The sequence below is a fragment of the Labeo rohita genome, unplaced genomic scaffold (genome assembly GCF_022985175.1).
Source record: "Labeo rohita strain BAU-BD-2019 unplaced genomic scaffold, IGBB_LRoh.1.0 scaffold_140, whole genome shotgun sequence".
Classification (NCBI taxonomy): Eukaryota; Metazoa; Chordata; class Actinopteri; order Cypriniformes; family Cyprinidae; genus Labeo; species Labeo rohita.
In genome coordinates this window covers 95,253-107,966 of record NW_026127560.1, presented here as the reverse complement: position 1 = coordinate 107,966, position 12,714 = coordinate 95,253, and the positions used below count along the sequence as shown (strand labels likewise).

The following is a 12,714-nucleotide window of genomic DNA, read 5'->3' as shown; positions in this document are numbered from 1 at the left end:
TTATTTTTTCTCTCTGGAGCTATCCCTGCTAGACTGAAAAAAGACATTTCTACCATAATTAGTGAGACATAATCAGGCTTTTTGGAAGGAAGGTCAATCCATAACAATGTTAGATTGGTTTTAGATTTATTCGATTATAGTGATTTAGATTATAGTGACTTATTTTTTTAGATTTCTATAAAGCATTTGATGCAGTGGAGCATCCATTTATTTTGAAAACATTGATGCATTTTCGTTTTGGAGCAAGATTTATAAATTTAATTGAAATGTTATATAAGGATGTCAATAGCTCTGTAGCTTTAGGTCATGGAACTTGCACAAGATTTCCAATTAGGATGTGGTAGCTCTCCATTACTGTTTATTACGATATTGAGCTATTGAGCTATTATCAATATTGATTAAAAATAATAATATTGAAGGGTTAACAGTGTTGGACAGGCAAATAATAATAAATCACTTCACAGATGACACAACATTGTTTTTAAAAATGAACAACAAATTCCTCTAGCTTTACATTCTGTTTTCTAAAGTTTCTGGGCTGCATCTGAATCTAAAGAAATGTGAAATGTTAAGTTTACATGGGTTTCCTCTGCAATCATTGTTTAATATCCAAATAAAAAAGGAAGTTAAATATTTAGGGATTGTAATTTCTAAAGTGAGAGAAATAATGGAAAATAAAAATGTATGGAATAACATAGAGAAATGCAAATTAATACTGAATTAATGGTTGCAGAGGGATCTTTACTTGGATCTTTACTCTAACCATGGGGGAGTCATGGCCTAATGGTTAGTGAGTCGGGCTCGTAACCCAAAGGTTGCCAGGTCGATTCCTGCACCAGCAGGAATTGAAGGTGGGGGTTGTGAATAAACAGTGCTCTTTCCACCTTCAGTACCATGACTGAAGTGCCCTTGAGCAAGGCACTGAACTCCCAATTGCTTCCTGGGTGCTGGAGCAATACTGCCCACTGCTCTGTGTGTGTGTGCGTGCGTGCGTGCTCAATGCTCAATGCTCAATGCTCAATGCAGAGGGCCAATTTCGTTAACGAAAAAACAAGATATTTTGTTTAAAATGGAAAGTCTGTCCAGACTCATCTACCCAGCCTTTTCCTTACCCATATCAACATAAATGATTAAAGGGGTCATCGGATGCCCATTTTCCACAAGTTGATATGATTCTTTAGGGTCTTAATGAAAAGTCTCTAATATACTTTGATTAAAAATTCTCAATGGTTTTGTAAAACAACCCTAACCCTAACCTTGTCAAAATCAGCTCTGCAAAAATCATCTTATTCTAAGGGGTTGTTCCTTTAAATGCAAATGAGCTCTGCTCACCCCTCTCTTCTCTTCTAGCCACATTTAGCCGCTAAACTTCCTAACTACTACGTTATAAGGAAAGGCGATCGCAAAGACTCAATAAAAAACACTTATACACACTTCTGCTGTAAGTGAAGCTGGATCACGAATGATTTGCGTGAACATAGACCGATATATGTAGATCAGGAGGTGCATTTTATTTACAAACAAACGTAATTTACTGCATCTTCAGTGGCTCAGATGTCGGGAGTAAATGACGACCACTATGTTCATTATTACATCCAGCAACACAACACCTTGTAGCATCTGGACCAATCAGACATACATTAATTGTTACATTTAACAAATAGTCTTTAAACCAGCTATATGCTGGAGCTCTGGAGACAACCCCCAAAGCAACTAACACCCCAAAAAGGCTCAGCTGCCAGGACGACCATCTGATAAGAGGTTTTATTGCCCAAAGGAATGCACATTTGCCCATGCTACATTTGTCCATAAAAACGACACAATGCCTATAGAAATAGACTCTTTCCTATTCATTCATAGACAAACCTTTCTTTGACCTTTCTATCACACATAGCCCAGGTCATTTTGTCCAGTATTACTGCATTGTATTTTAATTTTGTCTGTTGTATTTGTACTTGTCTTTCTACTGTTTTATGCATGTGTTATGATAGATGAGTAGCCATATAACCCACCTATGCCATGTTTGGTCTCTTTGAATTTGTATTCAAAATGATGGTGTATATTATATGTTGATACCTTTGCAACATATCAGTGTTTTAATAATCTTTAGTAGTTTTTGCATCAACACCCATTCGAATTACATATGCAAGATACCATGCTCACAGACAAAGAGTCGTAAACTTTCCCTCCAAAGGTGAAAGTTACCATTGGTTCGTGGACCTCGTGGAGCTTAAAGGCATCAAACGATTGATCACCTCGCTCTCTTCTCTTCACTCTCTTTTTCATCTGCAACATCTTCCGATTGCTGCCCGTGTGAAGGAACCCACGGGGAGCCTGAGCCGGCACAGGGCGTGCCCGGCGGGCCCGACAGGCCCTGACATACAGAGTTGTGGCTCTCGACCACAAAGAGCCAGACATTTTACTCAACCCTGGAATTCATCTTCATGACTCGCCTCAGTCAGTCAGGGGTTCTTTTAGAACCTAAGAGGATGAGGAGGATGAGCTAGAACTCTACAGGGCTTCCCTAAGCGCGCACCAGGCCTTGCGGCCTTGCGGCCTTGTCTTTCCATTCCCCAAAGATCACAGGACTTCAGATGGGTCCCTCTCAGCTCTTGGTTCTTCTTCACATTTCACATGGGAAGAAACTCCCAGTCACCATCGAGTCAGAACATCTTTGGAGTTCATCACTCTTTGAACCCAGAAGAACGTAATCACGATTCCAAAACCACCACTGCTCCAACCATCAAGACTTTCACCAGAGACTGCATTCGGACACTTGTTCAACGACCAAGGCAATGCAAGTATCGTACATTTAACTAAACAAAACAGAGGTTTGGTATAAGCTGTAGACAGCACTGATGGTTTCACTTGGGTGGCTAACTGACTCTTTTCATAGCAACTTGTCGCTTGTCTCTCTCTAACTGCTTCTCACTGACCCTTCCGCCATGTTTGAGTGATTTCATGTTTGTTTGTTTAGATTAGTTATGTGTTAGTCCTTCGTTAATAAACTATTGTGCACAAATTAAATGAGTTTTGATTCTGATTCTGCCTTGTAAATTAATGTCCCTTTACGATTCAGAATCAAGCTATGTGCTCTAATGCAACAGTACTTTAAGAAAGTTATTTTCTGTGGCCAAGAAAATTTCATTTCTAAGAGTTGATAAAATTTAAGTAAAAATTTTACTGAATGTTCGCTGGACAAACAGATTAGTTGATGGAAAATTAATTCTGCTACAGTTACTACTGGCAGCTGATATAAATAATTGTAATTAATTATTTATATACATTTCCCTTGAGCTAAATGGCTACAACCTTAAATCGCTCAATCTGAGATATTCTTGTCTAACTTACATCCCTGCTCTGGCATCAAAACAAGGAAAGTTACTGGACTGTGACAGCTGATCTGAGGTAAGACACTCATGTCAATCAACTATCGTGGGAGCGGCCTCTCTTGGTGTGATGGCACAATGACAGGCATCTGAGAACGGCTTGATTTGAAAAAGGGGATATTATTTTTACAGATTAATTAAAAACCACTGCATGGATTTTTACAATTATAGGGTAGATTTGTACATACACTGCCAACACACATTAATGTTCAAACAACATGAAAAAGTGAACTTAGCATCCGATGACCCCTTTAAAGCAGTAAATAAGATGAATTGTAAATTTATTTGGAGGAATAAATGTCAGTACATAAGAAAAGATGATATTAAAAAGTATGAAGATGGGGGGTTCATGCGATTGATTTTGACATTATGAATGGTGTATGGAAATTAAAATGGTTAAAATCACTTATTTGTAATAACCACTGGTTTGGTTTACTGTTTCCAGTGCAATTTTAAAAAAGCTGGGGGGAATACATTTCTTACTTTTTGAGTGTACATTCACAAGTTTCCCAAGAACTGAGGCAGCCTTAGAAGGTCTTGATTTTTAATAAAAAAAAAAAAAAAAATGCATTAATAGAGTTCTGTCATGACAACTCTCAGAGGGATTGGCATGGTAATGTACATGACAATGTAAATGTATTTGGTCTTGGCGGAATAGATTTGTTATGCTGCTGTACCGAGACTTGCTACCATATCAAGATGCTGATTAGACAACATGATTATTGCACAGGTGTGCCTTAGGCTGGCCACAATAAAAGGACACTCTATAATGTGCAGTTTTATCACACAGCACAATGCCACAGATGTCGCAAATTTTTGAGGGAGCGTGCAGTTGGCATGCTGACTGCAGGAATTTCCACCAGAGCTGTTGCCCGTAAATTGAATGTTCATTTCTCTACCACAAGCCGTCTCCAAAGGCATTTCAGAGAATTTGGCAGTACATCCAACCGGCATCACAACCGCAGACCATGTGTAACCACACCAGCCCAGGACCTCCACATCCAGCATCTTCACCTCCAAGATCATCTGAGACCAGCCAGCTGGACAGCTGCTGCAACAATCGGTTTGCATAACCATAATTTCTGCACAAACTGTCAGAAACCGTCTCAGGGAGGCTCATCTGCATGCTCGTCGTCCTCATCGGGGTCTCGACCTGACTGCAGTTTGTCGTCGTAACTGACTTGAGTGGGCAAATGCTCACATTCGATGGCATCTGGCACTTTGGAGAGGTGTTCTCTTCACGGATGAATCCTAATTTTCACTGTACAGGGCAGATGGCAGACAGCGTGTATGGCATTGTGTGGGTGAGCGGTTTTCTAATGTGAACGCTGTGGATCGAGTGGCCCATGGTGGTGGTGGGGTTATGGTATGGGCAGGTGTATGTTATGGACAACGAACACAGGTGCATTTTTTTTGATGGCATTTTAAATGCATAGAGATACCGAGACAAGATCCTGAGGCCCTTTGTTGTGCCGTTCATCCACGACCATCACCTCATGCTGCAGCATGATAATGCACGGCCCCATGTTGCAAGGATCTGTACAGAATTCCTGGAAGCTGAAAACATCCCAGTTCTTGCATAGGTATCCATGTATCCTTGGGAAGGGTGGAACTGAGAGAAAAAGGGTTAAAGAGGGATTAATTAAAGAATAGCCGAAAGGATGGGAAAAGAAAATTAAGGGTAGACACTATTTTTCCATACAACTGAGAATTAGGAAAAGATGTTTTTGTACTTGTCCATCCTGAAGGGATTCAGTTAAAATGTGTAGATTGAGGTTGGGGCAAAACTTAAATTAGTTTTTATATATAGTAGGAAAGCATAATTCTGGCTTATGTGAATGTGGGAATATGGAAACAGTAGGGCATGTTTATTTGGAATGTAGGAAGTATAATGTAGGAAGAAAAGCACTTTTTAATAAACTAGCAGAACTTGGAGTTGAAGTGTTTTCTGTTGCTTTTTTGTTTGGACACAGTGGCCCGTCCTGATTTTGCTGAGTTAGATGTGTGGGTCAACATATTTTGTTGACCCTGCACAACATTTTAATCCAAAAATTTAATCTTGACCACATCCCTAAACCTAAACCTAACCTTACCCATGAGTAAGCACCAAACACTGATTGTAAGCCTAAACTTCACAAAAACTATAAACTGTTTTTTCAAATCTGATTGGTTAATCACAATGTTGTTCCAGGGTCAACAAAGATGTTGATCCAGGAACATGTCGTACTTGGTAAAATCATAAACTAAAAAGACTAAAAAGCATAAACTGACTAAAAAGCATAAACTGATCTCTGAGGCAGTTCTTCAGTTCTTGCATAATACAGGACTGTATAAGAATATAGTTCAAACTTTGACCTGTGGAGGGATGCCAGTTGCATCTACACTGCCGGAAAGATATAAGAGGAAGAAGAAGAAAAAGAAAAATTAGTCCATCTGTAGCTATTCCAGTGGTACCCCCTTGGATGTGTTCGATGCCTTTGATTGACTTACAAATACAAAAAGAAATAAGTGATAAGGAGAAGACCATTCCAGTAAACATAGTAGTTCAACAGTATATAAGTCAAATGTATTATTCAAAGTTACAGATATTTACGGATGGGTTGAAGGATCCTGAATCTGAAAGAACAGCAGCAGCAGTATATATTCCTGAATTTAAAACAAAAATAGCCAAAAGAATTTCAGATCATATATCTGTATTTACAGAATTATTAGCAATTATTTTAGTATTGCAATGGGTTGAAGAAATACAGCCCTCTAATACTGTAATTTGTACAGATTCAACGTCTGCTCTAACAAGTCTGCTGAGTGGAAAATCTGCAGCATGGCAAGATTTGTTATATGAAGTATTGCAATACCTGTTCAGAATACGGCAGCTAGGGATAATGGTAAATTTCCTATGAGTTCCGGCTCATGCTGGGGTGGAGGGAAATTAGGAAGTGGATTGTCTGGCTAAGATGGCATTGAAGCATTCAGTTACTGAAATTAATACAGTTATAAGCAAATATGAAATCAAGAGAATAATATCAATTGAAGTTAGAAAGATATGGCAAAAGTTGTGGGATAATGGAACAAAAGGAAGGCATCTTCATCAGATTCAGGAGTGTGTAGGAGATGAGAGAATGAGATGTGGTAGCAGGAAGAAAGATGTTATTAAAACAAGAATGAGAATTGGACATTCAGCGTTGAATTACAATTTACACAAAATAGGGAAACATGAAACTGGCAGCTGTGATAAATGTGGGAATCCAGAAACAGTTAAGCATATTTTAATAGAAAGCTTATGAAAGAGAAAGATATCAACTTAAAGGAGAAGTCCACTTACAAAACAAAGATTCACATATAATGTACTCACCCCCTTGTCATCCAAGATGTTCATGTCTTTCATTCTTCAGTCGTAAAGAAATTATGTTTTTTGAGGAAAACATTTCTGCATTTTTCTCCATATAATGGACTGGTATGGTGCCCTGATTTTTAACTTCCAAAATGCAGTTTAAATGCGGCTTCAAACGATCCCAAATGCGGTTGTAAACAATCCTAGCTGAGGAAGAAGGGTCTTATCTAGTGAAACGATCGGTTACTTTCATTAAAAAAAAAAAAACACTCGTCTTGCCTTTCTCTCCCTGAACTCTGTGTATTCTGACTCGACAGTTAGGGTATGTTGAAAAACTCCCTCGTATTTTCTCCCTCAACTTCAAAAATCATTTCAAAATCATCCTACGTCGCTGCAGAAGTACCTTTGCAAATTGAACATGCAAAGAAGATCAAACACCCTTAACAAAAATGTGAAACAGAAATATAGGACATACCCTAACTGTCTTGAGCCAGAATACACAGAGTTCAGGGAGAGTAAGACAAGAAAAGCATTTGACATTAAAAAGTATATAAATTGTATTATTTTTATTAAAATAACCGATCGTTACGCTAGATAAGACCGTGCTTTCTCAGCTGGGATCATTTACAACCGCATTTGGGATCGTTTGAAGCTGCATTTAAACTGCATTTTGGAAGTTCAAAACCGAGGCACCACATCAGTCCATTATATGAGGAAAAATGCTGAAATATTTTCCTCAAACAACATAATTTCTTTACGACTGAAGAAAGAAAGACATGAACATCGTGGATGACAAGGGGGTGAGTACATTATTTGTAAATTGTTGTTCTGGAAGTGGACTTCTTTAAAAAATTAGGATATGACAAAGTGTCACTCAAGACCCTATTAGGGTGCAAATGCAATCAAGAATTAATGAGGAATTGTTCAATTATTTAAAAAAGACAGGAAATATGGAAAGAATATGATTTTGTAGTACTTCATGGGTTGTTGTTTTTTTTCCCTTTCTCCCCCCTCTTCTCTTTCTTTTCTACCAAATCTATGTACAATCAGTAGGTGGCGGTAATGCACCTTTTACGTTGGTTTGCCAAAACTGACAAATTTAATCTTTAATCGAAGACAGGTTCTAGGAGTCATATTGGAGGACGTGAGGAGGCGCGATGGCGTCAAATTAATAAAATTCAAAAAATATGAAGGATAGATCCTGTGGAAATCGAACTGGGAATGGATCAGAGACTTTAGGAATGGAAGATACAGGTGAAGAGGAGGATGATATGGAAGTAGGGTGGACACAGATAGAGAGAAGTTCAGGTAGGAAGGGATCTAAAAAGAGAAAAAAGGCAAGGGAGAAGGCTTAGATAATAGCTCGGTAACTAGTGAGGAAGAATTGGATGGTAGGAATAAGGTTACGAACGGATTTCGGATAGTATTAAAATTTAAAGATGCGGCAGGAATTTCAGGAGTTAACCCGTTGGTGTTGACACACGAGTTGAGGAGACTTGTCAGCGAGATAGCATTTGCAAAAGTGCTACATGATGGTGCTTTATTGATAGCTTGCGTTAATGAAGAGCAGAAAAACAAAACTATAAAACTAAAAATGGTGGGAAAGCAGATGGTGTTGAGCTTTAAAATACTAGGACAGTTGTCGTGGGTATATGGTGTGATAAATGGTGTACCGATAGGAGTTTCTATGGAGGAATTAAAAAGAAATTTAGATGGAGGAAAAGTCATTGATGCAGTCCTTTTACAGATGAATAGGGAAGGGAGAAGAGTGGATAGTTTATCAGTGCGTCTAAAGTTTGAAGGTAAGTAACTGCCAGAATGAATTAAGATGGTTTTTATCAGCTACCCAATTAGGGAGTATAGCTCCTCCGCTGAGGTGTTACAATTGCCAGAGATATGGGCATACCACATCAGTGTGTAAATCTAAAACAAGATGTGCGAGATGTGGAGGGGAGCATGAGTTTGGGAAGTGCGGTGAGGGAGTAGAATTGAAATGCTGTAATTATGGAGGCAGACATAATGCTGCTTATAGAGGATGTGAGGTGAGGAAAAGGGCAACAGAGGTACAACAGGAAAAAGTAAAGAATAACTTAACTTATGCTGAGGTTGTGAAGGCAGTGAATGCTAGAAGTAAGTCAAGTGGGACAGATTGGTGTATGGGAAAAGAGATGACAGTATGGGAAGATCTGATGAAAGAGGGGTAATAGTAGATACAATGTTGGTAAATAAGAAAAGTTTTGTGCTCTTTATGGTAGAAGTAATTAACTGTACAGCCCAAACAGAAAGAAGAACTGAAAAGATACAGATAATTCTTAAGGCAGCAGAAAGATTTCTAGAGATAAAGGGTTTGAAATGTGAAGATATTAGGAAAAGTCTTAGCACAGAAATTCAGTCAAGCCAGGAGTTATGGGTTGGATAGCAGATTCATGTTAATCATCTTAAAATGGAATGCCAGAAGCCTTTGTGCTAATGGTCAAGAGTTTAAAGGATACGTAAGTAATAAAGGAGAAGCCAGATGTTATATGCATACAAGAAACTTGGCTAAATTCTAAAGTAGATTTTGTTTTAAAGTGCTATATAAGTGTGACAAAGGACAGGGAAGATGGTGAAGGTGGAGGCTGTGTCACTTTTTTTAAAAGAGGGTATATCTTATAGAGTTTTGGAGAAAGGAGTATCTATGGAGTATATTGTGGTAGAGATATGGTTAGGAATGATGAATTATGTCATAATAAACTTTTACAATCCATGTAATAGACTAGCACAGACCAGTCTGGAAGAAATAAAAGGATTGAGTGAGGAAAGAGTAATATGGTGCAGTGATTTTAATGCCCATAACACCTTATGGGGTGGGTTATCAACAGATAGAAATGGTTTAATAATTGAAGAGGTGATAGAGAGTAAAAACTTGGTTTGTTTAAATGATGGAAGTTGCACACGCTTAGATGTAAATACGGGTAGGGAATCAGCAATAGATCTTACAGTTGTCTCAAAGATGTTGGGTGGAGTTATAAATTGGGAGGTTTTAAAGAAATGCACAATTGGGAGTGATCATTTTCCTATAGTTAGTTCAATTGTAAATAATGAAGATAGGAATTTAAATCAAGGAATATCAGAAAATGGATGTATGAGAAAGCTGACTGGGAAAAATTCAAAATGGTGAGTGAGCTAGGAGTGAAATTGATAAGGATGGATGAAGATAAAGGAATGATATATACAGAACTAATATCAGTCATTCATAATGCTGCAAGTGAATGTATTCCGAAAAGTACAGGAAGGAGAGTGGGAAAAAAAGTCCCATGGTGGAATGAGAAATGTACAGTAGCAGTTAGAAGGAAAAGGAAGGCATTTAAAATACTGAAGAGAACGCATAATTGGCAAAACATGATGATATATAAGAAAATTCAGGCGGAAACTAGGAAAATAATAAGGGAGGTAAAAAAAAAGTATTGGAGATTATTCTGTGAAAAAATTGGGAGAAGTACGCCAGTAGAGGAAGTGTGGAGTATGATTAAAAAGATGAGTGAAATCAGGGAGATTGTGACTATCCAGTGTTAAGTACTGAGGCAGAAATTGCAGTATTTGATAAGGACAAAGCAGAGTTGTTCAGGAAAGAATTGTCAAAAATAAATAACTCTCATAATTTGATGAAGGAATGGAAGGATATGAGAGAGAAGCTGTTAATAGAGTATCCATATATAAGGGAAAACAAGAAGGCTACAAATAGCCCTTTAGATGTTCTGTTCTCATTTCCGGAGTTAAAGTGAGCATTAAAAAAGACTAAGGCTTCAACCCAAGGACAAGACAGAATTAGCTATGCCATATTAATAAAGTTAAGTGATGATTCTTTGAGTGTAATTCTGGAATTTTACAATAGGGTATGGGTGGAAGGGGTATTACCCCAGGGATGGAAAGAAGCATTAATTATCCCCATAAAGAAACCAGGTAAAGATCCTAGTAATCCCCTAAATTACAGACCAATTGCTTTAACATCACATGTATGTAAATTAATGGAAAAAATGATTACAGATTGACTGATGTATAATATGGAGAAAAATATTTTTCTCTCCATATCAGAGTGGATTTAGATGAGGAAGCGGAACAATGGATTCAGTTATTAATTTAGAATCAGATATTAGAAAAGCTTTGACTAATAAAGAAACAGTGGTAACTGTTTTTTTCAATGTTGAGAAAGCTTACGATATGTTATGGAAAGAAGGTTTGTTGATTAAATTAGATAAAAATGGAATAGGCGGAAGACTATATAATTGGATTAAAGACTTTTTAATTGAAAGAAATATCAGGGTAAAGGTTGGGGAGTGTATATCAAGGAAAGGAATTATTGAGAACAGTACTCCGCAAGGAAGTGTCATTAGTCCTTTATTATTTATGATTATGGTTAATGATGTTTTTGCAACAATAGAGAGAAATATTAATAAGTCATTGTTTGCAGATGATGGAGCTTTGTGGCTTAGAGGTAGGAATGTCAAGTACATCATTAATAAAATGCAGTCAGCTTTATTAAATGTCTTATAAATGGGGTTTTAAATTTTCTGTGGACAAAACCAAATATATTTTTCTTTACAAATAAAAGGACAAGTATAGAATTAAAGCTGAATCTATATGACAAAGAGTTAGAACATGTCAAAGTGATAAGATTTTTAGGCATGTGGTTTGATGCAAAGGTTATGTGGAATACACACAAAAATAAAATGGAGGAAAAATGTAAAAAGGTTTGAATGTAATGAGGTCTATTTCAGGTCGAGAGTGGGGAGCTGATAGATTGGCATTAAAAACAATTTATTCAACAATGATAAGAGCAATACTAGATTATGGATATATTGCTTATGGATCAGCAGCTAATACACAACTAGGAAGATTGGAAAGGATTCACTCGCAAACTTTGACAATCTGTTGTGGAGCTTATCCTTCCTCCCCAGTTCCAGTGTTGCAGGTCGAAATGGGGGAGTTGCCAGTTCATCTATGAAGGATGCAATTGTTATTGACTTATTGGGCAAATTTAATAGGTCAAAAGGATAATCATCCAATAAAAGGATTACTTGAAGCAAGTTAATAGCTTTGATTGGATTATTATGGATTTAGTACGGGAGATGGAGCTCGAGTACAGAGCTATCCCAACGGTAATTTTACCTACAAGACCTTTATGGATTTTACCTCAGCCAAAAATTGACTTATTCTTATAGGAAAAAAAGACAAGAGAAAGTTCAAGAACTACAAGAGGCAGAATTGACAAAAGAGTATATTGGGAATAATTATGAACATTATATACAAGTTTACACAGACGCATCTAAGGATCCAAATGGCCAGGTGGGAGTAGCATACACCATCCCAAGGTTAAACGTGTCAGGAAGGAAAAGAATATCAAATCAAGTATCAGTGTTTACCGGAGAGTTACTAGCGATTATGACAGCATTGGTTACAGTATTTGAAATGGGGTTAAACAAATCACTAATATGCTCAGATTCAAGTTCAGCCTTACTATGTTTGGATGCTCAACAGTCTGAAAATAGACAAGACATTGTCTTGGAGATCCTTGGTAACGAAACTTGGTATGTGTCTTCGGCACCATGCCCTTACAGTACTCAAAAAGTTTGGGGGCAGCACCACCTTGTGGCCAAACGTTATAAAGAAATGTACAAAAATGCTAATAACTTGTGCTTACATTAGCCTTTTGTAATGAAAGTGATCTCAATTGATTCCTTGGGTCAAGCCGAGAACATTGATACCCATTACGCCAGTATTGGCCAAACATCCTGTCCGCCATTTTGATTAATGTTGAACTACTTTTTCAAACTCCTCCTAGACCGTTGGTCTGATTTTCAACAAATTTGACTCAAATTATCTTCAGACTGTGCTGACAAAAAGTTATGGATTTCGTGTCAATAGACAAAACCGTTTTTGTATCGCGCCACTACACATTTGAGGCATGATGCCAAAATGAGTCTGTATCTCTGTAAAGCTTTGATGTAATGACAC

General features: G+C 37.5%; 1 protein-coding gene across 1 annotated transcript in view; it reads right to left on the bottom strand.

Annotated features, from left to right (window-relative positions):
* LOC127158221 (uncharacterized) overlaps positions 1–12,714 on the bottom strand; it is a 35,124-nt gene that overhangs the window by 15,425 nt on the left and 6,985 nt on the right. The window lies entirely within an intron of this gene.